The sequence below is a fragment of the Phocoena sinus genome, chromosome 10 (genome assembly GCF_008692025.1).
Source record: "Phocoena sinus isolate mPhoSin1 chromosome 10, mPhoSin1.pri, whole genome shotgun sequence".
Lineage (NCBI taxonomy): Eukaryota > Metazoa > Chordata > Mammalia > Artiodactyla > Phocoenidae > Phocoena > Phocoena sinus.
Genome location: NC_045772.1, coordinates 46,858,130 through 46,883,298, shown reverse-complemented (window position 1 = coordinate 46,883,298; position 25,169 = coordinate 46,858,130). Strand labels below are relative to the sequence as shown.

At 36.9% G+C, this 25,169-nt stretch overlaps 1 protein-coding gene across 3 annotated transcripts in view; it reads right to left on the bottom strand.

Annotated features, from left to right (window-relative positions):
• The window catches only part of PTPRR (protein tyrosine phosphatase receptor type R), a 257,281-nt gene that overhangs the window by 130,654 nt on the left and 101,458 nt on the right, over positions 1–25,169 (bottom strand). The window contains exon 6 of one of the 3 annotated variants that reach the window (XM_032646704.1): positions 2,243–2,389. The exons of the other annotated variants lie outside the window; for them this stretch is intronic. The gene's annotated coding sequence lies outside the window, so the exon portion shown is untranslated. The remainder of the gene's footprint in view (positions 1–2,242; positions 2,390–25,169) is intronic. 3 annotated transcript variants of the gene reach the window in all.

Sequence of the window (25,169 nt, the reverse complement as noted above, 5' to 3'; positions counted from 1 at the left end):
TCTTTAAGAGGAAAAGAAAAGGCCACAAGTAGAAATATGAAACTTATAAAGGGACAAATCTCATTGCAAAAGGCAAATATATAGTAAATGTACTAGAACAACTACTTATAAAGCTAGTAGGAAGGTTAAAAGACAAAAGTAGTAAAATCATCTATATGTAAAATAAGTAGTTAAAAGATACACAAAACAAAAAGATGTAAAATATGTCAAAAACATTAAATGTGAAGTTGGGGGAGAGTAAAAAATGCAAGGTTGTTAAAATGCCTTAACTTAAGAGATCATCAACAAATAATCATATATAATTATAATGTTATATATAATTAAATATAATATATAATTACATATAAACATCATGGTAACCACAAACCAAAAATTTATAATGATAGACACACCAAAAAGAGTAAAGAATCCAAGCATAATGCTAAAGATTGTAATCAATCACAAGGGAACAGAGCAAAAGAAGAAGAAAAGAACAAAAAAGAACTACAAAAACAATCTAAAAACAATGAACAAAATGGCAACATGTATATACCTATCAATAATTACTGTAAATGTAAGTGGACTAAAGACTCCGATCAAAAGACACAGATTTGATGAATGAATACAAAAACAAGACCCATCTGTATGCTGCCTACAAGAGACTCACTTCAGATCTAAAGACACATACAGACTAAAAGTTAGGGGATAGAAAAAGTTATTCCATGCAAATGGAAATGAAAATAAAGCCGGGGTAGCAATATTTACAACAGACAAAATAGACTTTAAAACAAAGACTGTAACAAGAGACAAAGAAGGACATTACATAATGATAAAGGGATCAATCCAAGAAGATATAACAATTGTAAATATATATGTGTCCAACATAGGAGCACCTAAATACATAAAGTAAACATTAACAGACATAAAGAGACAGTAACACAATAATAGTAGGGGACTTTAACACCCCACTTACATCAATGAACAAATCATCTAGACAGAAAATCAATAAGGAAATACTGCCCTTAAATGACACATTATAGCAGATTGACTTAGTAGACATATATAGAACATTCCATCCAAAAGCAGCAGAACACACATTCTTCTCAAGCACATATGGAACATTCTCCAGGATAGGTCACATGCTAGGCCACAAAAAAAGTCTCAGTAAATTGAAGAAAACTGAAATCACATCAAGCATCTTTTCTGACCACAATACAATGAAACCAGAAATCAACTGCAAAAAAAAAAGTGCAAAAATGTGGAGGCTAAACAATATGCTACTAAACAATGAATCAATCACTGAAGAAATCAAAGAAGAAATTAAAAAATACCTGGAGACTAATGAAAACAAAAACACAATGATCCAAAATCTATGGATCACAAGCCTACCTCTGGAAACAAGAAAAGTCTCAAATAAGTGAAATAAAGACTAAAAAATCAATAGAAAAGATCAATGAAACTAAGAGCTAGTTCTCTGAAAAGATAAACAAAATTGATAAACCTTTGGCCAGACTCATCAAGAAAAAAAGAAAGAGGGCCCAAATCAATAAAATCAGAAATGAGAAAGAAGTTACAACTGACATCACAGAAACACAAAGCATCATAAGAGATTACTATGAACAATTATATGCTAATAAAATTGACAACCTAGAAGAAATGGACAAAATCCTAGAAATATACAATCTCCCAAGACTGACCTAGGATGAAATAGAAAATATGAACAGACCAATTACCAGTAATGAAACTGAATCAGTAATAATAGTAAAAAAAAACTCCCAACAAAAAAAAGTCCAGGACCAGATGGCATCACTGGTGAATTCTACCAGCCTTTAAAGAAGAGTTAACACCTACCCTTCTCAATCTATTAAAAAAAAATTCAGAAGAAGAAATGCTTCCAAATTCATTCTTCAAGGCCAGGATCACCCTGATACCAAAACCAGACAACAAAAAAGTAAATTATAGGCCAATATCATTGATGAACATAGATGCAAAATTCTCAACAAAATATGAATATTACCAAACCAAATTCAACAATACATTAAAATACACTTTAATGGAAATACATTTCCCTTGATCAAGTGAAATTTATCCCAGAGATGCAAGCAGGGTTCAATATTCACATGGCAATGTGATACACCACATTAACAAACTGAAAAATAAAAGTTATATGATCATCTCAATAGATGCAGAGAAAGCATTTGACAAAATTCAACATCCATTTATGACAAAAACTCTCAACAAAATGGGTATAGAGAGAACATACCTCAGCATAATAAAGGCCATATATGACGAGTCCACAGCTAACATCATACTCAATGGTGAAAAGCTGAAATTATTTCGTCTAATATCTGGAACTAGACAATGACGTCCACTCTCACCACTTTCATTCAACATAATAGTATTGGAAGTCCTAGCCACAGCAATCAGATAAGAAAAAGAAAAAGAAATAATAATAATATATATGATAATATGTATGATAGAATATTACTCAGCCATAAAAATGAATGAAATCTTGCTATTTGTGACAACATGGACGGACGTAGAGGGTATTATTCTAAATGAAGTGAGTCAGACAGAGAAAGACAAATACTGTATGTTTTACTTATATGTGGAATCTAAAAAGCAAAATCAACGAACAAACACAACAAAACAGAAAGAGACTCATGTATACAGAGAACAAACAGGTGGTTGCCAGAGGGGAGGATGGTGGGGGGGATAAGAGAAATAGCTGAGGGAGATTAAGAGGTACAAACTTCCAGTTGCAAAAAGATGAGTCTCAGGTATGGAATGTACAGTGTGGGGAATGTAGTCAATAATTATACAATGTATTTGTTTGGAGATAGATGGTAACTAGTCTTATCCTGGAGATCATTTTGCAATGTATAGAAATATTGAATCACCATATTGTGTACCAGGAGCTATCCTAGTGTTGTTGGTCAATTACACTTCAAAAACAAACAAACAAACCCATGGAAAAAGGGATCAAGTTTTTGGTTACCAGAGGTGGGGGCTTGGGGCAGGTACTCAAAAGGTGCAGCCAGTTATAAGTAGGTGCAGACTTCCTAGTACTTATAAATAAGTACTAGGGGTGTAATATACAACATGATAAATATAATTAACTGTGCTGTATGTTATATGAGAAAGTTGTTAAGAGTAAATCTTAGTTCTCATCACAAGGAAAACATAGTTTTTTCCATATCTTTTATTTTGTATCTATAGGAGATGATGTTCACTAAACTTGTGGTAATCATTTCATGATGTATGTGAGTCAAAAAGTCATACAGCACACCTTAAACTTATACAGTGCTGAATATCAATTATATCTCAAAAAAACTGGAAGGAAAAATTTAAAATAATAAAAATTAAACCCCTCCAGAGTTCCTGCTTGATCTCCCTAACAGCATCCCTCCTCCCCATCCCACATCCCCTTCTGACCCATCCCAGCCACCATCTTCCACTACTCTTTCTCTTATTTTACTCCTCACATCCTGATCTTCTTGCTGCTCTTCAAACACAGCAAACTCCCTCTCCCATCACAGCCTTTGCATTTGCTATCTCACTGTTAGGAACCCTTTCCCTGAGATATATGCGGGGCTCACACCCTCATTTTACTCAGGTCTCTACTCAAATACTACCTTTTCAAAGATGCCTTCCATAATCAGACAATTTTAAAATATCATCTTGTCTGTCACTGTCTGCCTCCTTACCCTGCCTGCTTTTTTTCCCTCAGCACTTTTCATCATTGATATATAATACTCTCTCCCTACTAGGAAGTATTACTCAAGATAGCAGGGATATTGGCTATTTTGCTTCCTGATGATTCAGAGTCTAGACAATGACTAGCTTATGGCAGAAGCTCAATAAATATCTTTTGAATGAATGAATAAAGCAGATGCATAATTTAAGATTAGGTAAAATAAGCATAATGCAAAGTATGGTATGCTTTATAACTATATAAATATGCTAAGATTTGTAAAGTGGTACAAAGACATTAAAATAATTCTGAGTAATGGTTTTTGAATAAAATTTTATAATGTTGGGCTAATTTCCAAGATTTTTAAAATATAAAGTCACCATGTATATCTGGGAAATGATATCAGTTGACGGTTACAGAGAATGCAGTTGCTTTTTTTGAGAAATGACTAGCTTCAGGCACATATCTCAGAGGAAAATAACCACAGTGATTTCAGAGTTAATACCACTCATATACATTTGAACATTATCTCCTATTCAGTATAGCACACCAGATAAGTGCAGCAATTCAGAGTCAGAGGGTCTGGGTCTGAAGCATAGCTCTTCCACTTAATAACTAGATGACTTTGCTGTACTTTCTTAACCACTATCAAGGTCAGTATTTTGTAAGACGATTTTTTAGAGCAGTTTTAGTTTCGTAGCAAAATAGAGTGGAAAGTACAGAGATTTCCCATATATCTCCTACAAACCCCCCCACATGCACAGCCTCCACCATTAACAACATCCCCCCAACTGCCCACCCCAGAAAGGTACACTGGTTACAACTGATGAACCTACATTACACATCATTATCATCTAAAGTCTATAGTTTACATTAGGGTTCACTCTTGGTGTTGTATATTCTATGGGCTTTGACAAATGAATAATGACATATATACACCATTATAGTATCACAGAATATTTTTACTGCTCTAAAAATCCTCTGTGCTTCATCTATTCATCCCTCCCTTATCCGTATCCCCTGGCAATCAATGATCTTTTTACTGTCTCCATAGTTTTGTCTTTTCCAGAATATCATATAGCTGGAATCATACAGTCTGTAGCCTTTTCAGATTGGCTTATTTCACTTAATAATATGAATTTAAATTTCCTCCGTGTCTCTTCATGGCTTGCTGGCTCATTTCTTTTTAGCACTGAGTGACATTCCATTGTCTGGATATACCCAAATTTATTTATCCATTCACCTACTGAAGGATATCTTGCTGGCTTCCAAGTTTTGGCAATTATGAATAAAGTTGCTATAAACATCCATATGCAGGTTTTTGTGTTCTGTGTCAGTTTTTTGTACATATCTTGGAGGTCCGCTAAGGGGATTAATTGAGATAAAGCTTCTAAGATGTTTATCATGTTGTCTGGAACCTAGTAAGCATTCACTAAATATTACCATTATTTGTTTTGCTATTTTAAAGCTCGGCAGATATTTTTGCCTTTATTTCACAGACAAGGAAACTAAAATTCAAAAAACCTAAATGACAAACAAAAAGTGGCAGAACTAGAGCTCATAACCAGGACTTCCTACTGTAACTTCAATTGTTCTATTATGTCATGTGTCTATTCTGCAGGAAGCAAGCAAATGTAGACCCACTCTGCTTAGTATGGAAAATGATGCTTTGTCTCTTTGTGAACTTTCCTGTTATATCTCTTATTAAGATTATAATTTACCCTAGATTTTATACACCTACTAACTCCTATATCACAGGATAATCACATTTCCTTACTAATGAACTATTTAACAATGAAGAGATGGGAGAGGAGAGGGTGACTAATTCAGTGAGCTATGTTGTCTCTAGATCACTTCACAGGTACCAAAAGAAGATTCTGGAAGCATACATGGAATTTTAAAAATCCACATGTAATCACATTATTGAAAAATCTTTGTAGAAGATGTTGGTTGAGAAACTTAGTTGCCAAAAATATAGAACTAATATGAGAGGGACCACGGCTTGAAATAATGATATGTGCATCTGGGGATTCAGGAAAATCTGGCATAATTAGAAAAGGGATGAGCTAGAAATAACCATGTGTCTTTTCTATTTACATGAGAGCCTAAGAAGCTTCTTGGGGCAAAACCTCTAGTAGGGGAAATGGGGGCTGGGTCTCAAGAGAGGGATTTAAGGACAACGGACTTGGGTGAAATGGAAGAGGAGGAAAGAGGAATTTAGGTTTAGACTTGTTCCAGTACCCTGGGGAAATTAAGCCTGAAATAACAAAACATCATTTTGGGCACATACATAACCGAGGAACACACAAGAATGGCGGAAGCAAGGCAGTAGAGGAGTTCCCTTCCTTTGGTGTTCCACAGAACACAGCTTCAGCCCACGGAGGGCCTATGCAGTAGTCAGGTCACATGGGTCCTCAGTCAGGAGACTCAGGACCTTGAGCACCAGCAGCAATCAGACAACACTGTCCTTGGCACCATTATCAATGGCATTAGCATCAGTATGGAAGTTTCCATACAGACACAGGCAGATATCACCACTGCCAACAGCTATGGCTACTTGGAGACACAGGAGACCCCAGAGCAGGTGGCCCCAGGGAGCAAGGGCAGGAGACATCTGTTCTGAGTATGTCACGCAAAACTAAAAGAACTGTGCTTAAGAGAAAAAGGTAAATATCTTCTAGGGAGTCTCAGCAAATATGAAAGTTGAAGAAGAGAACTGAAGAAGATAGAGATGCGGTAATAGTATTTATGTGCATGAGGAGGTGGGCAGCAGGGAGAATGCCAATAATTTCTATTACAGTGCAGGTCTTATCACCATGCTGGTAAGACTAGGGCAATATGGGTTGTTTTTTTTTTTAACTTTTATTGAAGTAAAGTTGATTTAAAATGCTGTGTTAATTTCCATCTGTACAGCAAAGTAACTCAGTTATACATATATATGTGTATATATATATTCTAGTTCATATGTTTTCCCTTATGGTTTGTCACAGAATATTGAATATAGTTCCCTGTGCTATACAGTAGGACCTTGTTGTTTATTCATCCTATATATAATAGCTCACCTCTGCTAATCCCAAACTCCCAATCCTTCCCTCCCCTACCCGCCCCCCCCCCCCAAATATGGGTATCTTTTGGCTTTTTTTTGGTTTGCCACAAACTCCAACATTCTATTCTCTGTCACTTTTCAACTGCCTCACTCTTTTTCATCATTTGGATCTCAATTTAAATGATGCTTCCTTAGGGGTTCTTTTGTTACAATTCCCAATTTAAATTAAACTTCCTATTCCCCAAGCTGAAATTGTTTCTAAATATGATAACTATTATAAAGTACCACTCAAAGTCTCTAGAAAGTTCAAGCAAATAATCAGGATGTTGGAATAGCCTCCAACAGAATAATAAGAGGTGAGATAAATCTTCAATGATTTTCTAACAAACCATGAATGAAAATTTCATTCCAGAATAACATAAAATAAATCCACTGAATTGTGAGAATAAATTCATGTTTGTGATTAACTCATCAGAATTCTTCTGAGTATATTATTTTTCAATTCTGTATTACCATATGATAAAAATATAGCTGCATCATTTATTATCCATACACCTCATTAGAGTGTATATATCATTTATTTGTATTACATTAAACTAGAGAACTATATGAAAACCTCAAAGTTTATTATTTCCTTTACTCCAAATGCATTGACAACGTTTCATGATTTATTAACATCAGTAGAATCATTCTGGATATAAAAAGAAAACAAAAATCTGAAGTATTTCTGGTTATTAAATGTATTTTATTTGACGTACTTTCTTTACAGTGTTCAGTTTTTGAGTACTGCTGGCTGTCATGTATTTTGAGGAAGGCGATTGAAAAATAACAAATTTCCAAAAATATTTTATAGAGTCCTGTATATCCAAAATGTGTTCAGGACATTTTTAATAACAGATAATCTGTCTTTTAGTTCATTTGAACATCCTGACATAGGCACAATAAAAGTGAGTTTATCTGAACCTCACCAGAGTATACAGATTGTTTTACATGACAGTGTTCTCAGCCTTGTGAAAAAACATTGACTCTATGACTGTGAATTAGATATTATCAAGTGCCGATTTGTATCACTAAGGTAAAAATGGTATGTGATTTATAAATGTTTTGGTTTAATATAATCAGTAATTTTATCAGTGCTGAAGATAATCATGAAAACTAAGGAAAATTACGGCAAGAACAATAAATTTATTAGACTCTTGCCATGGATCTGGAAATGAATTACTGAGGTGGAAAACATATCTCTTCCATTTGAGAATTCACACAGTTAGGGGATCATAATAGGCATTAAGTAAACTAAAAAACCAAATTAGCTAAACACCACATAGGCTGGGTCTCCACATTTAAAAAATCTAGTTTGATTTTTAAAAATTTTGACTAAGTTGTCTAATCAAGATCATAAAGAACATATAAAATAAGCAATAACTTATCAAGGAGTATGAATACGTCAAGTCCCTCTCTCTGCTCTTTCCTACTCTTCACTTTTTCTCTGAGTTGCTGCTTGTTTTGTTCCCCTGTCTTGGAGTGGATGTTTACTTGATTCACTCAATAAATATTTATTGAACTTCTAATATATGCCAAGCACTGGATACATTGAACATACAATGGTTATTAAGCCTCCATCTCTGCCCCCACAGTCCTTTCCTGCTCTGATCGAAGGCAAATCCCTCCACTTATGCTCCCATCCCCTGTCGTATTCTTGAGAATTTTGTTCCTCTTCTGTCTTCTGCATTATCAGTTCCTGTCTCAGTACCGGATTATTCCTATAAACATATAAATATGTACAAGCCATCTTGAAAATTAAGCCTTCATAGAGTCCATATCTTTTTTTTTTAAGTTTTTAATACTTTTATTCAACAAACATGTAGACCTTAGTGTGGGCTGATACTGTTAAGTGTTTTACAATGATCAGCCCTTTCAGTTCTTATGAGAACCTGCGACGTAGATACTATTATTTTTCCTATTTGGCAGATGAGGGAGTTAAGGCACACAGAGGGTACATGATTTCTGTCCAAAGTCACACCTTATCCTTCCATCCCTCAAGGGGGGCTTGATTCAAGTACTGGGGGAAGACAGCTTAGTCCCGCTTCTAGTGGATCCCGAGATCCACCCTTCAGTCTCTCATGGGCCTTTCAACTTCAACCCTGCTTCACTGTACCCCTTCCTTCATGTGGCTTTTACCAGTTCCACCTTCCGGTTTCACCACACCTTTATTGTCTTCTACTTTCTTTTTTTTTTTTTTTTTTTTTTATAAATTTATTTATTCATTTATTTATTTTTGGCTGTGTTGGGTCTTCGTTTCTGTGCGAGGGCTTTCTCTAGTTGTGGCAAGCGGGGGCCACTCTTCATCGCGGTGCGCGGGCCTCTCACTGTCGCGGGCCTCACAGGCTCCAGACGCGCAGAGCTCAGTATTTGTAGCTCACGGGCCCAGCTGCTCCGTGGCACGTGGGATCTTCCCAGACCAGGGCTTGAACCCGTGTCCCCTGCATTGGCAGGCAGACTCTCAACCACTGCGCCACCAGGGAAGCCCTGTCTTCTACTTTCTAATCATTTAGTTAACATATATCTTATTTAACTTATATCTATTGGGCAACTACCATGAACAGGCACTCCACTTACAGTTTCATTTTAACCCTCATAGAAATACAGAAAACTCCTAAGTCATCTCAGTTTATGTCATGTGCAAACAACTGTGGCAACCAAATATTCCATGAACTTTTATAAGAGGATTCATTAGTTTCCTATGGCTGCTATAACACATTACCACCCACTTGGTGGCTTAAAACAACACCTCATCACCTCTCTTTCTCTTCTACTCAAATCTCCCTCAGCCTCTCTCGTTTAAGAACACTTATGATTATGCTTAAGGCCCCTCTGGATAAACCAGGATAACTTCTCCATCTCAAGATCCTTAATCTCATCTGCAAAGTTCCTTTGGTCATATAAAGGCTCATTCACAGGTTCCAGGATGCAGATATCTTTGGGGCCATTATTCAGCCTACCATAGATGTCCAAATAGACTTATCTATATTTCTAAGAGTAAGATATCCATTTTCGTGCTCAGTGGACAAACCAAAACCACAAAATGTCAACTGACGTTAAATCTACACACCCAAAAGGTAAAGTCAATAACATGTTTCCTCTTTTTAGTAAAACAGACAGTCTGAATGCAATTAAGCACCATCACAGTTGAATTATGTAAGGAGCCATTTTTTTCTTCAGTACCATTCCAAAGAAAATTACAATATGACCGTGTGACCACAATTCTCTATTTTTAACCTAAATTTTGGAATCATCCGAGCCATTATGAAACTTCAAACTTTCCTTCTGAAAAAAAAAAAAGTCTCTTGACCTTTGGTTATTTCTTAGAAAGTATGGTGGTTTTAGACATGTCCATAAATTTTAATGTTCCTACCAGTAAGAGAAAACTTTTCTTCCTTTTTCTCTCCTAGAACCTCGGTGGACCTTTGTGACTACAACAACTAATGAAATACAGCAGAAGTGACATTCCACGACCTCCAAGACTAGGTAAGAAAAAGCCATGCAGATTCTGCCAGTTTTTCCTGCGAGGCTCACTTTCAAGCCCTGAGCTTTTCAGAGTGTAACTAACTGAAGTGCCATGCTTGAGGTATCCCGTGGAAAGATCACCACACTGAAATGGAAAGAGTTGCCCGAGGAGCGGTTGCATTCCCGCCCCAGCTGGCAAGTCCCCACCCCGAGTCCCAAGTCTTCACATCTTGTCTTCCAGATGTGAGTCCATATCTTTCTCTACCGATTGTCCCATTTCTTTGTTCTGCATCACATGAAATACTTTCGAGGAAATCATCTGTAGTCTCTGCCTCATCCTTATCTCTGTTTCATTCTTCAAACACTCTCATCTAACACTGACCCCAACAATAGAAAGAAACCAGTCTTGTTAAGATCACCAGTGACTTCCATGTTGCCAGGTCCAATAGACATTTGTATATCCTAATCTAATTCTCAGCAGATATTTGGCACAGTTGACTATTCTTTCTTTTCGAAACTTTCTTCTCTTATCCTCTGTGGCATCATACCCTCCCAGCTTTTCTTCGACTTCAGTTGTTTTCCTTCTCATTTCTTTTGCTGACTTTTCTTCCACCCAACTTCTAAATGCTGATGAACCTTACGGTTCCTTCCTGGACACTTTCTATTTTCTATCTATACTCTTCCTTTAGGAAATATTATCCTGTCCCAGGCTTTGCACACTCCTTGTATGCTGATGTCTACCAAATGTCTATTTACTGCCCAGATCTTTCCCCTGAGTTCTGTAGACCCAGATATCTAACGGTTACCTGACATCTACATCAGGGTGTCTAAAAGGAGTCTGAAATTTAGTATGTATGAAATTGAGATTATGACTATTCTTAAACCTGTTATTCTTCAAACTTTCCCATTTTAGTAAATGGAACTATTAACCATCCAATTGCACAAGATAACAACCTGAAGCACCTATGAATCCTTTCTTTTCCACCACACCCACTCTATCCTCAAGATCTCTCAGTTCTGCCTCCAAATACAGAAGAAATCTTCCCATTTTGGTCTATCTCTACTGTCAGCACCAAGTTCAAACTGCCATTACCTATATCTTGGGATACGATATAACAACCCTGCTTCCATTCTTGTTCCTTTCCAATCCATTCTTCACATAATATACAGAGAGATCTTTAAAAACTTTAAATAAGATCACATATATTCCACGCAAAAACTCTTTAAGGCTTCTTTCCCATTGCTTTTAGAAGAAAGTCCTAATCTCTCACCCTGGCCTACAAAGCCCTACATGTCTATGTCTCCAGCTCACTTCACTAACCTCATCTTCCTCTCTTTCCAATGCTCCTGCCACATTGGCATCCTTTTTGCTTTGCAAATGCTTTTACTGGCTGTTCCTTCTGCTCGTAATGTTGTTCTGCCAGACCTTGAAATTCTGCTTTACTCTCCTTTTTCAGGTCTGGCTCAAGTGTCCATCCTCATGGTGGCTACTCTCAGCATCTTATCTAAAGAAGCACCCCACTCCCACCCTCAACACAATCTCAGTAACCCGTGTGTTTCTTTCATAGGACTTATTCTGATCTCTAATGACCACAATTTTGTATTCACTCTATATATCTGTCTGAATGTTAGCAATTTGAGGAGTAAGCCACATTTGCTTTGTTCACCCCAGTGCCCATCATATTTCCTGGTAAGTAGATGCTCAATAATGAGAGAGGAATGAATATATAATATAATATATATCGTAAAATATAAAGATGTAGGTTAAGACCTTGGATCTCTCACTAATTGTATGAGTTGGGTAGTCACTTTATATCTCTGGAGTTCAGCTTTCTGAGGTTTAAATGGATAGAGTTGACTCTACAGTCTTAGATTGCCCATTGTGATGGTTAATTTTATGTGTCAATTTGATTGGGTCACAGGGTGTCCAGATATTTGGTTAACTGTTATCCTGGGTATGTCTGTGAGGGTGTTTCTGGATGAGATTAACATGTGAATCAGTAGACTGGGTAAAGCAGATTGCTCTCCCCCACGTGGATGGACCTTATCCAATCCACCGAAATCCTGAATAGAACAGAAAGGCTGAGTAAGAGAGAATTTGCTCTTTCTGCTTATCTGCCTTCAAGCTGGGACATCGGTCCTCTCCTGCTTTAGGACTTGTACTTGGACTAGAACTTATACCATTGGCTTTCCTGGTTCTCAGGCCTTCAAACTCACTCTGGAACTATACCACTAACTCTTCTGGGTCTCAGCTTGCTGACTTCAGATCTTGGAACTTCCTAGCCTTCATAACCATGTGAGATAATTCCTTACAATAAATCTTTACACACACACACACACACACACACACACACACACACCTCCTATTGATTCTGCTTTTCTGGAGAACCCAGACTAATACACCCATCTAATAATACTGACATTCTATGATGAAAAACAGTTTTTTCAGATTTCTTGTGATTGAACTCTCCCTTCTCCCACATCCTCCTTGAACTTGTAGAAAGTTTTGGCTTTCATCCTACAGACATGAGGGTAAAAAACAGATTGTGTAAGGGTGTAGCAGAGTAGATTGTGGTTACCAAATTGAGAGATGATTTATCAGAAACCTGTAAGAGTCAGTTTGTCTTTAACCCACTTTGCTGAACAGAATGCTCATACAACTGAAATAACTGTCACCCTTTACTTTAGCTCTCTCGTCTGACAGCAAAGAAAAAATATTCGGTTACGTGGAATTCTCATTGAAATGAACTGAATGATAATAGTAAAACAATTATTGAATTACTCACAAAATACAAGCAGCATCAGCTTAAAACAGCTGTCTTTGCAAACATAATTTGTTAAGTTGATACAATTTTTTTTTTTTTTTTTTTTTTTTTTTTTTTTTTTTGCGGTACGCGGGCCTCTCACCGCTGTGGCCTCTCCCGTTGCGGAGCACAGGCTCCGGACGCGCAGGCTCAGCGGCCATGGCTCACGGGCCCAGCCACCTCCGCGGCATGTGGGATCCTCCCGGACCGGGGCACGAACCCGCGTCCCCTGCATCGGCAGGCGGACTCTCAACCACTGCGCCACCAGGGAAGCCCATGATACAATTTTATAAAGGGTAATATTTTCACAGATGTCCCTTCATGACTGATAAAATATTGTTTCATGTACTTCATTAGGCAATGATGAGCAAATTATATTGAAGAGGGCTGTGTAGAAGAAGCCATATTTTATGAGATGTTCATTGATGTATAGTTATAGGAATTAGGTATATGACCCAACGCTTAAATGGCTTTGCATACTAATGGCAATGACTGGGCAGTGAATTTGTAATTAGTTCCACATGCACTGTTATATGTTTTGCAAATATCTGTTAGATAATAGTTAAGGAGCAAGGCGTGTTTAAGTAATGGGATCTTAGAGATTATGTTGTCTTATCTCTCTCAATTTACAGATACATTTTACCAAACTCAGAGGAAAGTATTAGTTTTCCAACTGAGGTCACACAGCTATTGGGAGACCTGGGGCTCTTACCCAGGTTTTCAGATTTCCATGCCAGGAATCTTTTCTCTTTGCTTGCAACATTTGTGATTAGTGTCTATACTTTGAGATACACTTTCAATGCATGATTCTGTGAGAACATAATAAGTAACTGCTTTCAGTAATGAGTAAGTTTGTGCCAATATAGTGCCTCGGAAATTTCTCAGTTTACAAAAAAAAATTAGGCCTGAAATAGCAACATAAATGTAACTACATATGTCAAAATTACCTACTTCAACTCATGTGAATGAATGAGTGTTTGGGTAAATTATTATCATGTAGATTTGGTTTATACTACATATCTACAAAGAGTAAAAGCCTAATGTAAGAAGGTTAAACTGTTAATTTTGTCTCCAAAAGCAAAATTTAGAAAGAATATAACATATCTTATAAAAGTAAATTTTTGATTTGGGGTCATGCTGAAGTTTTGTCACTGAAGCCCTATATGCCAAAGAGAATGGTCGTGTTAATTTGCTATTTGTCCCTACAATTCCCCAGCACCCTGAAAATTTTATCACTTCAACACCTTCTGGCAAATGGAATTCAAGGACCTACTCTGGGCGTAGGGGGTTAGCAGCTTCAGATCACAGATATAAGAATAGTGAGGCAATAACCAAAAGAAGCATATTTTGAAGTTGTCAGGTCAATAGCAAGTCCAAATGTCCAGGATTGGATACTAAATATAAATGGAAACACCAAGAAAAAGAGTGTACGAATTACAGTAGGTAGAGGCCAACAGGTACTACTTTTCAAACACGTGAGGCTTGAAGCTCGTAGTGAGAAGATGTATGGAAGATTCACTGGACGGCTAGATAGGAATTTTAATACAATTCCTATGGACTCTAATGTGGGAATTCTGGGCTAGGCCAAGAAGACAATAATGTCCATGAAGAAACAGAATGGGAATCAGGTGGAAGGAAAAAAAGGACAGGATAGTGTCTGAGTAAAGAGAGGTTTTTCTAGCACTCCCTATCATCTATCAGAAGACAGAGCAGTTTCTTCTTTCTAAGTGTAATTAGGTTGTTTCTATGTATTTGACAAGGAAACATTATAGAACTGACAATCATTCTAGAGAAATATTTGTCATCCCTCTTCCCGATTGCTGATAAAACGGGTGTGTGTGTGTGTGTATACACGTACACGCATGGCAGGGACTAGGGTAAGAGGCATGTACGGTACAAAATGTAAGGAGGCTCTCACTGTCTGGGCTGAGTTGATGTCAAGCGTTTGGCATTTGGGGGATTAGAAATGGGACTAGAATCAGAAAGTCTGCTTCATGACCCTTAGAGTGAGTGTCTCCTTACATTTTGTGCCTTCCGTGCCACACTTCTCACTTGCCTAACCCTGGTCCTGGCCCTGTGTGTATGTGTGTGTGTATGTGTCCTAACTCCAAATTTGGGTCTTTAATCCATGGTAGGCTCTTTATAGTTAGGTGGGTTAGGGCTATTTTGTTTTAGCATTTGAAGATCCCTGATGCTAGCTACTTACAAAGCAAGTAAATTTACCTACATTTAATAACAATATTATATGACTATCTGTCTCTTTACAATGGAAGAAAGTTTGCCCAAGGCCACATGGGAAGTTAACAACAGAAATGGGAATCAGTCTGCTTCTTGGTTCTTTGCTTCCACACCACCCACCACCTTCACATCCAAAGACAGACTGTTGGCAGCCTTGAGGAATGTGTGAACACACTGAGAACCACAGGCCACTGCACTGGTGTTTGTAAAAACTGATGTTTCAAGATGATTGCTTTCACAAGAAGAAAGCTTTATTTTTTTTTTTGTCATTGTGAAAAAATTAAAAATTAGTATAAAGAAAAAAATGAAGATCATTCATAGTTTCTCTAAAAGAAAACAACTAATACTTTATAGTTCTCTCACAGGCTTATTTTCTCACACATAAACAAGATACTATATATTCTTTTTTTATTATTATTTTATATTCTTTTTAATTATAGCTCTTATGTTACCCTTTTGCTTTCACTTAATATGTCATTTTCTCAGTCAAAATATGGGTTTATTTTATCATTATATAGACTTAAAAAATGTATTTAATTAATCCTTATCGATGGACATTTATGTTGTTTCCATTTTATCCTGCAACATTCTTTGTGTGTTTCTTGAATTACTTTCTTAGAATTTATTGAATTAAAGTAACTGGGTCAAACTCTATGAATTTTTTTGTAGGTCTTCTGATAATTTTGACAAATTGCCTTCCAGGGAAGGCACAGAATGTGCATTTCCACCAGTAGTTTACTAGTGTGGAGCTGGCTGCCTTTTAACAGGACTAATGCTTTTCTGTGTTTGAGATAAGCCCACTCATTTTAAATTTCTACTGCCACCCTGTGTCATTGGTTGTTCTTATTTCTAGAGCCATGAAACACTGAAATTGATTAATTCAGTCATTCATTCATTTTTCAAATATTTATTGTTCACATGGCAATTTTTAAATATAGAGGAAAATATGAATGAGATAGTCTTCTCCCTCAAAAAAAATCTACATTTGACAAACAACATCAGTTAATCTGAGGCACTGGTTTAAAGAGTCATGGGCTCTTTAATCCTCAAAACAACTAAATGAGGTGTATACCATTATTGTTCCCATTGTATAGATGAGGAAACTGAGGTGCATTGCTCAAGATCACATAGCTTGTAAGTGGTGGAGTTGAGATTTCAGTTCTGGTAATTTGACTCTAGAGCCTATGCTCTTAACCACAATGTTACAACGTGTAATAGATATACATAAATAACTCTAATATTAGAAAAAATATGTAGTAAGATAGTGTGTAAGTTCTGGCCAGAAACAGAATGTGGGAATGTAATTGGGCTGAAGCAAAAAAATAACTTACATGGTAATAGATAGACCCTGATGCTGATGAGGTCCCTCCCCTGGCCAAGTGTATAAAAGACATTGAACCTGCAGTTCTGCCCTCCTCAGATCTGGTAGATTTCTTGCCCCCATAGGCTTGAATTGACCAACCAATTATACACATGAATCATGAGGGTTTAGGGAGAAACAGGGGAGCTATATCTACTCATTTGCTTCCTAATCCTGTGCCTATCCTTGGCCCTGCTTGACTGCCTGCTTGGGAGCCATCTGAAATGAAAGCAGCTTTGAACAGAGTCTAAGTCATCATTCTTGCTAGTCTTTGCATCTGGGCTAGGAGTTTGGGTCTCTCCCACCCAATACTTCCCAATACAGGACGATAACAGTTAAAATACTATAACAGTTCAAACGAGGGACTAGATATAGTTAAGGTGATCAGAGATGATTCCACTACGTCTCTTGATGGGACGGTCTTGATGGGCAGAACTTCAGTTTGGAAAGGGATGAGGAGAGCATTTCAGTAGAATCCACAGCAGGAGGCTATGGCTATAGAAAGAGAATGTTGTTTTGGGGCAGGGGTGGGGGTGGGTGATAAGAAATCCAGTTTAACCAAAGATATCATCATATACATAGGGTACAGTGGTAGGAAAGAATGCACTAGCAAAGCAGGTTAGGTCCAAATCATCAAGAGCCTTGACTGTCAGGCTATGCAGTTTGATTTTGATTTTGTAGGTTCTGGGAAACCACTGAAAGTTAAACTATTTGGCTCAGCAATAAAAGTCCTCTATAGGAGAATCTCAAAATCCCTTTGTAAATTCTTAGCATACTACTTCCCCATCAGCACATTTATACATTCCCTTAGATCCACACATTTTTCCAATCCCCAGACATGTCATTTTATACCCCCTCCCTTTCCTTTCCTTATTCTGTTCTGAATTGTTTTGTAGCCTGCAACTCCTTTATCAAATTTTATTTATCCTAAATGTCTCAGTCTAAGTGCTCTTTTCATGATATCCTTACCCCAAATCAGAAATTGTTCTTTTCTTCTCCTACAGCTGATTTCTTTTTGCCTTATTTAGTTGGTCCATGTGGGGATATTATTGGGAGATTGATCCGACAGCAATTCTCAAGTCCCTTCTTTCTCCCTTGCCACTTCCCACAGAGGGACTGGTAAAACTAAGCGTTTATATCTGAGCCTTCCTTACAGCTAAGTGAGGTCAATGGCACAGTTCTGACATATAATCAGGACACTTAACAAGTAACCTTATGCTTCCTTATAAAAGAGTCAGGCACCAGAGGGGAGTTCTCTGTGTCTTCCTCATGCTTTGAACATTGACATGATGCTCATAGATGGGGCAGCTATCTTGTAATCATGAGGTGGAAAGCACAAGGCCTGAGCACACGCCATGCAAGGCAAAGTGAAGGGATGGGACATTGTTGAACTACTGCATCTGATCAAGACTGCTTATCTATAGACTGCTTATCTATGTGAGAAATTAAAATGATTTATTGTGTGAGCCTCTGTTAATCGAATTTTTTGTTTTTCGCTGCTGAAGGCATTCCTAATTGATACAGTTTACTTGTCCATCTTTACCACTAGATTATAAATTTTGGGTTCAATATATGTTAAATTCCTCAACGGAAAGTTTCAAATATCTTTATCTTTGTATTTACTTTATATTGTCCCAACCTTTAGTACAGACCCCCAATAAGTGCTGAATTGATTGAATATGGTTTCATCTATCAATGTGATTAATTCAACTAACAGTGAGAGGGAGAAACTAAACATAATAACTAAATAAACATTGCTTAATATTGTACTTTCTTTAAAGATACTGTGAAACCCTTTTTTAGATTTTAACATTGTCCCTTATTAATATATTATTTAATCTGGGCAAAGCGGAGCTTAGAATGTTAGTGAGCCAATTTCCACCTTATTTAGATGAACTTTGGAATGGAAGGCATATTAGTAATTTGTTGTTGTAAGATATCACAAGGAAAAGATAAACAGCTAGCAGCAGTCATGTAAATTCAGCTGGACTTTCCCAGTGATGTCATCACTTTTTACTGTTTATGGCTCCTTGTTTGCACTATTCCCCTATAAATACATCCAGGTAAGCATCTGCTACGTTCATTAAACCCTAAGAATCTGCTCTGAAGTTATTTTCAGATCCTGTCCCAATTAAAACATCATCTAAAATTAATAAACAATTGCTGTGGTTGAATGGGAGGATTTAAAGCACATACAGTCCCTAGAATTTATTTTGTAGCAGTTATCAAATGTTAAGGGGTGGAACTGCCCAGTATATTTTCTAACTTTGAGTAAAAATACTAAAAAAATTTAGTCATTAAGAATATAGACATAATATAATTACCATTATTTCCATAGAGGTCTTTTTCCTTATTTTCCAGGTATGTGCAAAAATTAGTAGTAAAATTCATAAACGTCTTTTAGAATAATCATCTAACTTTTAAACAATTATCTGAGTATAAGTTTTAAAGGATAATCTTCTTGAATACTGACTTAGCGCAACAATGCTGCTCTTACATACAATAAATATGAAATCTATACCAAAAACTCATGCTGCCTGGAAATGCTTGCTGAGAAAACATTTCTCTGATCAATGTGTTTGGGATTTCAGTAGTTTCTCAACTAGAATGAGGATGTTGTGGGAAGACAAAGTACCTAACATTTAAATAACAATGGAAATCTCAGTGCCATGCACGTTTCTTTTCCCTTAACAAATAGCATAATTGTGTGTCTGTCTTTCACAGAAAGACAAAAGTTCTCTGAGCCAATTAGCTTTAAGAACTTGTGGTTAAGAAAATCAAACCTAATTGAAATGCACTCCAGAAATTCTATGACTGCATATCCTGTCAGCATTAACTAGGATTATTCTCCTAAAGGGTAAAGCATGTTAGTGAATGTGCAATGAAGCATCTTACAAAAAGTCATTGTTCCCTTGAGTATCATTGTGATTTGTCAGGGACAGTGAGGACAGGGACATGAAGATTCACTATAATAAAACCTCACGTCAATAAAAAATGAGATGAAAAGGGTGTCTTCAGTATAGATGTTAGGTATTTGCATTTGATGGACACAATTACAGTTTCGGAACCAATGCAAAACTGACAAGGAGAGGCTCTGCTCTGAAATAATAATTTCATGGGACATTATTATGAACTGACAGGTGTCTACAAAATATGATATCCTCATTTTTATTTTGTTTGGATTTTATGTCAGAAGTTCAGTGAATATGTCCCCACATGTGAAATTCTTCAAGCGGCTTTAAAGGAAAAATGAAAACAGAGAGGACATATATATAGTCTGGCTGATTGAATAAGTTAAGGTATGCATTCTCTAATATACTTCTGTGGTTTTTTTTTGGGGGGGGTGGTGGTGGAAATCTGCCTACAAAATGCTCAAAAGCAAATGTTTTGGCTGTTAAAGAAGTACCCCCAATTGAACAACATTGTTAGTTAGAGGTTGGCCTCCATGCAAAACACAGCAGAAATCTTGGCCTTTCAACCCAGGCCATCCTGTCTCCAGGCCACTTTCATTGTATATTTCCAGATAACTGAAGCAAATGTAGGTTGTGATGGATATCTCTGATAATTAATAACAATACCAGCATTTATGGAACCTTTGCATGCTCTAGTTCACTGGATTTTTCCAACACTCCTATTCAATAGGTTTCATTACCATGTCCACTCTGCCAAAGAGGAAACTGCAGAGGAAGAGCAGAGAGGCCAATGACTTGCCCAAGGTCAAATAGCTATAAGCAGTGGACATTAAGGCCCAGCTCTGCTTCTAGAGCATTATCCATTATGTTGCCCTGTAGAGACTTTACCTGATTTTTACCTGACTTTGCCTGATTCCAAAGCAGCAAATATAGCAAAATTTTGATGGGTTCATTTAGCATTGACTAATATTTACATCAAGAGTTTCCTGTTTTAGACATTACTTCATTTTAGCTTTTCAGCTCACTTTATTTTAATCAGGATCCCCTTATAAGACATGTTGTGTAGTTGGTAGGGCTCGTCAAGGTGACCTTTCTGCTATGTTTTAAGGATAGTTTAAAATTCTGCTTTTACTCTACACCAGTTGACCTTTTTTGTCACCTTTTCTTCTATTCTTTTCCCCAATTAGGGAAGCCACAAAATCCCAAAGGTGTTACATTAGAAGAGTTAGCTCACAGTGTTGTGAAATGCTGTTCCAAATGCCAATATAATTGTACAAGAGCCCCTGGCAGTAGAGAGGGTGAAAGAAACACTTGAGTAATGCATGAAGCATTACCATGGGCACCCATGTTACCCCGCAAAAGGCAAGCTCTAGAGATGCACCAATGCAAATCATTCCAGAACACGAGATCTATCATGAAACATTAACATTGATATACTATCCCAGGCGGACTACTTGTGTAAGTGAGTGACTCTCTAAAGTGCTTCAAAGGAGAGGAGAAAGAAAAATCCATCGGCCCACTCCATTTAATCCTCCAAGGAATAGGTTTATTTTCTGCTGCCTGATCACCTCTAATAATATTGCAGCACTTTTAGAAAGGATGGATGTGATTTCCCTAACCCACATCTCCCATCCGAGAAACTGCACTAACAATTAACTATTAATGACAAGAAGAAAATAAGCTTTCTTTCTCTTGGCAGTCTATCACATTGAGTGGGTAGCTTGAGAAGCAGTTTGGTGTGTGTATCTGTCCAAAGGATATTATCTTAGGGGTAAGAAAAGCACACTCTTCAGAAGGTGCCCTTCTCATGGGTAAAACTAGAGCTAAATGGTTTTCCCATTATTACTGCAGATGCATTTCCATTTTCATAGACGATGGACAGATTAAAAAATTCACTGAATAGAGTCAGCAATGAGAAAGTTGTACCACCTGCTTTCTGGATCTATAAAATCAACACTTAATTTTTTAAAAAAATATTTTATTGAAGTATAGTTGACTTACAATGTTGTGTTAGTTTCTGCTGTACAGCAAAGTGATTCAATTATACATACATAAATCAACTCCTAGTTTAACTGCTTGATTATTTAGGTATTCTTTCTGAAAATCAATATTTGAGTACCACATTAATTTTAAATTTTAGAATCTGGGAGAAAGAATTTCAGCACACTCGACATAATATGCTGCACTTAAAACTTATTCAATTTATTTAAACTAAAACACACACACACACACACTCACACACACACACACACACACACTTCACCCATTTCTTCCACCCCACCTCCTGCCTCTGGCAACCATTAGTCTGTTCTCTGTATCTATAAGCTTAGTGTTTTTTTTTTTTTTTTTTTGCGGTACGCGGGCCTCTCACTGTTGTGACCTCTCCCGTTGCGGAGCACAGGCTCCGGACGCACAGGCTCAGTGGCCATGGCTCACGGGCCCAGCCGCTCCGCGGCATGTGGGATCTTCCCGGACCGGGGCACGAACCCGTGTCCCCTGCATCGGCAGGCAGACTGTCAACCACTGCGCCACCAGGGAAGCCTCTTTTCTTCTTCTTTTTTTTTTTAGGTTTCATACATAAGAGAGATTATAGAGTATTTTGTCATTCTTTGTCTGACTTATTTCACTTAGCATAATGCCCTTGAGATTCATCCATGTTGTTACAAATGGCAAGATTTCATTCTTGTTTATGGCTGAATAATATATTTGTCTATCACAATTTCTTTACCCATGCAACCACTGATATTCACATAGGTCGTTTTCATGTCTTGGCTATTGTAAATAATGCTGCAATAAACATAGGGTGCATATATCTTTTCAAATTAGCGTTTTCGTTTTCTTTGGATAAATACTTAGAAGTGGAATTAGTGATCATACGGTAGTTCTATTTTTAATTTTTTGTGGAACCTCCATACGTATTTCATAGTGGCGGCACCAATTTGCATGAGGGTTCCCTTTTCTTCACATCCTCAGCAACACTTGTTATTTCTTGTCTTTTTGATAACAGCCGTTCTAACAGGTGTGAAGTAATATTGGGTGGGCCAAAAAGTGCCTTTTTTAAGTAAAAAAGAAAAGACACATTCTTCATTTTCACCAAGAACTTTATTGAACAACGTATTCACCCTTTTGTTCCACTACCTTCTGCTGTTTTTCAGGCCACTTCATAATTCCACCTTCCCAAACCTTTTTACCTTTTTGAGCAAACAACTGTTTCAGGTGCCTTTAACAGTCTTCCGGGAACTGAAATATTTTCCATTAAGAGAATTTTGTAAAGACCTTAATAAATGGAAATCCAAAGGTGCAATGTCTGGTGAATACGGTGGATGAATCAGAACTTCCCAGCCCAGCTGTTAACAGTTTTTGCCTGGTCATCAAAGAAACATGCTGTTTTGTGTTATCCTGATAGAAGATTATCTGTTTTCTGTTGACTAATTCTGGACGCTTTCTGTCAAGTGCCTCTTTCAATTGTTCTAAGTGGGAGCAGTACTTGTTGGAATTAATCGTTTGGTTTTCTGGAAGGAGCTCATAATAGAGGACTCCCTTCCAATCCCACCATATACACAACATCACCTTCTTTGGATGAAGACCAGCCTTCAGTGTGCTTGGTGGTGGTTCATTTCACTTGCCCCACGATCTCTTCCATTCCACACTGTTGTACAGTATCCACTTTTCATTACCCATCACAATTTGTTTTAAAAACGGCACGTTTTCATTACATTTCAATAGAGAATCATGTGAGGAAATATGGTCAAGAAGGTTTTTTTTGCTTAACTTATGTGGAACCCAAACATCAAAGCGATTCACATAACCAAGCTGGTGCAAATGATTTTCAATGCTTGATTGAGATATTTTGAGTATGTCGGCTGTCTCCTGCGTGTATACCGTTGATTGTTCTCAATTATTGTTTCGATTTGATCGCTATCAACTTCAACTGGTCTACCCAACTGTGGAGCATCATCCAGTGAGAAATCTCCAACACAAGACTTCAAAAACCACTTTTGACACATTCGATCAGTCACAGCACCTTCTCCATACACTGCACAAATCTTTTTGTGCGTTTCAGTTGCGTTTTTACCTTTCTTGAAATAATAAAGCATAATATGCCAAATACATTGCTTTTTTCTTCCATCTTCAATATTAAAATGTCTACACAAAAATTCACCAATTTTGATGTCTTTTTTTAAATGCACGCTGATATGACAGCTGTCACATACAATCTAACAAAATTGTTTCGAATGAAGTTAAAGACAACTCAGTGCTACTAGAGCCATCTTACGGAAAAAACTGAACCAATATTTCATTGTGGTTTTGATTTGCATTTCCCTGATGATTAATGATGTTGAGCATCTGTATGTCTTCCTTAGAAACATGTCTATTCAGATCTTCTGCACAGTTTTTAACTGGATTTTTTTTTTTTTTTTTTTGGGCTATTGAGTTGTATGAGTTCTTTGTATATTGGATGTTAGGCCCTTGTCAGATATATGGTTTGTGGTTATTTCTTCCCATTCACTAGGCTGCCTCTTCGTTTTGCTGATGGTTTCCTTTGCTGTGCAGAAGCTTTTAAATTTGATGTAGTCCTACTTGTTTATTTTTGCTTTTGTTGCTTTTGCTTTTGGTGTCAGATTCAAAAAACTCATCTCCAAGACCTATGTCAAGGAGCTTACTGCCTATGTTTTCTTCTATGAGTTTAGGGTGTCAGGTCTTACAATCAAGTCTTTAATCCACTTGGAATTAATTTTTGTGTGTGGTGTAATAGTGGTCCAGTTTCATTATTTGGCATGTGGCTGTCCAATTTTCCCAACACCATTTATTGAAGAGACTATCCTTTCCCCATTGTATATTACTGGCTCCTTTGTTGTAAAATTAGTCGGTCATATATGTATGGGTTTAATTCTGGGCTCCCTATTCTATTCCACTGTGTCTGTTTTTATGCCAAGACCATGATGTTTTAATAACTATAGTTTTGTAATATAGTTTGAAATCAGGGATTGTGATGCCTCCAGTTTGTTCTTCTTTCTCAAATTTATTTGGCTATTCAGGGTATTTTGTGGTTTCATACAAATTTTAGGATTGTTTCTTCTATTTCTGTGAAAACTATCATTGGAATTTCAATAGGGATTGCATTGAATCTGTATATTGCTTTGGGTAGTATGGACATTTTAACAATGTTAATTTTTCCAATCCATGAGCATGGAGTATATTTCCATTTATTTTTGCCTTCTTCAATTTCTTTCACTAATGTCTTATAGTTTTCAATATACAGATTTTGCACCTCCTTGGTGAACTTTATTCATGGGTATTTTATGCGTTTTGATACAATTGTGAGTGGGACTGTTTTCTTAATTTCTCTTACTGATAGTTCATTACTAGTGCAAAGAAATGTAATAGATTTTTGTGTACTGATTTTGTATTCTGCAACTTTACTGAACTTGGTTACTAGTTCTAAGTTTTTTGATGGAGTCTTTAGGGTTTTCTATATATAATATCATGTCATCTGCAAATAGTGACAGTTTTACTTCTTCCTTTCCAATTTAGATGCTAGAATTTCCAATACCATGTTGAATAAAAGTGGTGAGAGTGGACTTCCTTGTCTTGTTTCTGATCTTAGAGATAAAGCTTTCAGCTTTCTACC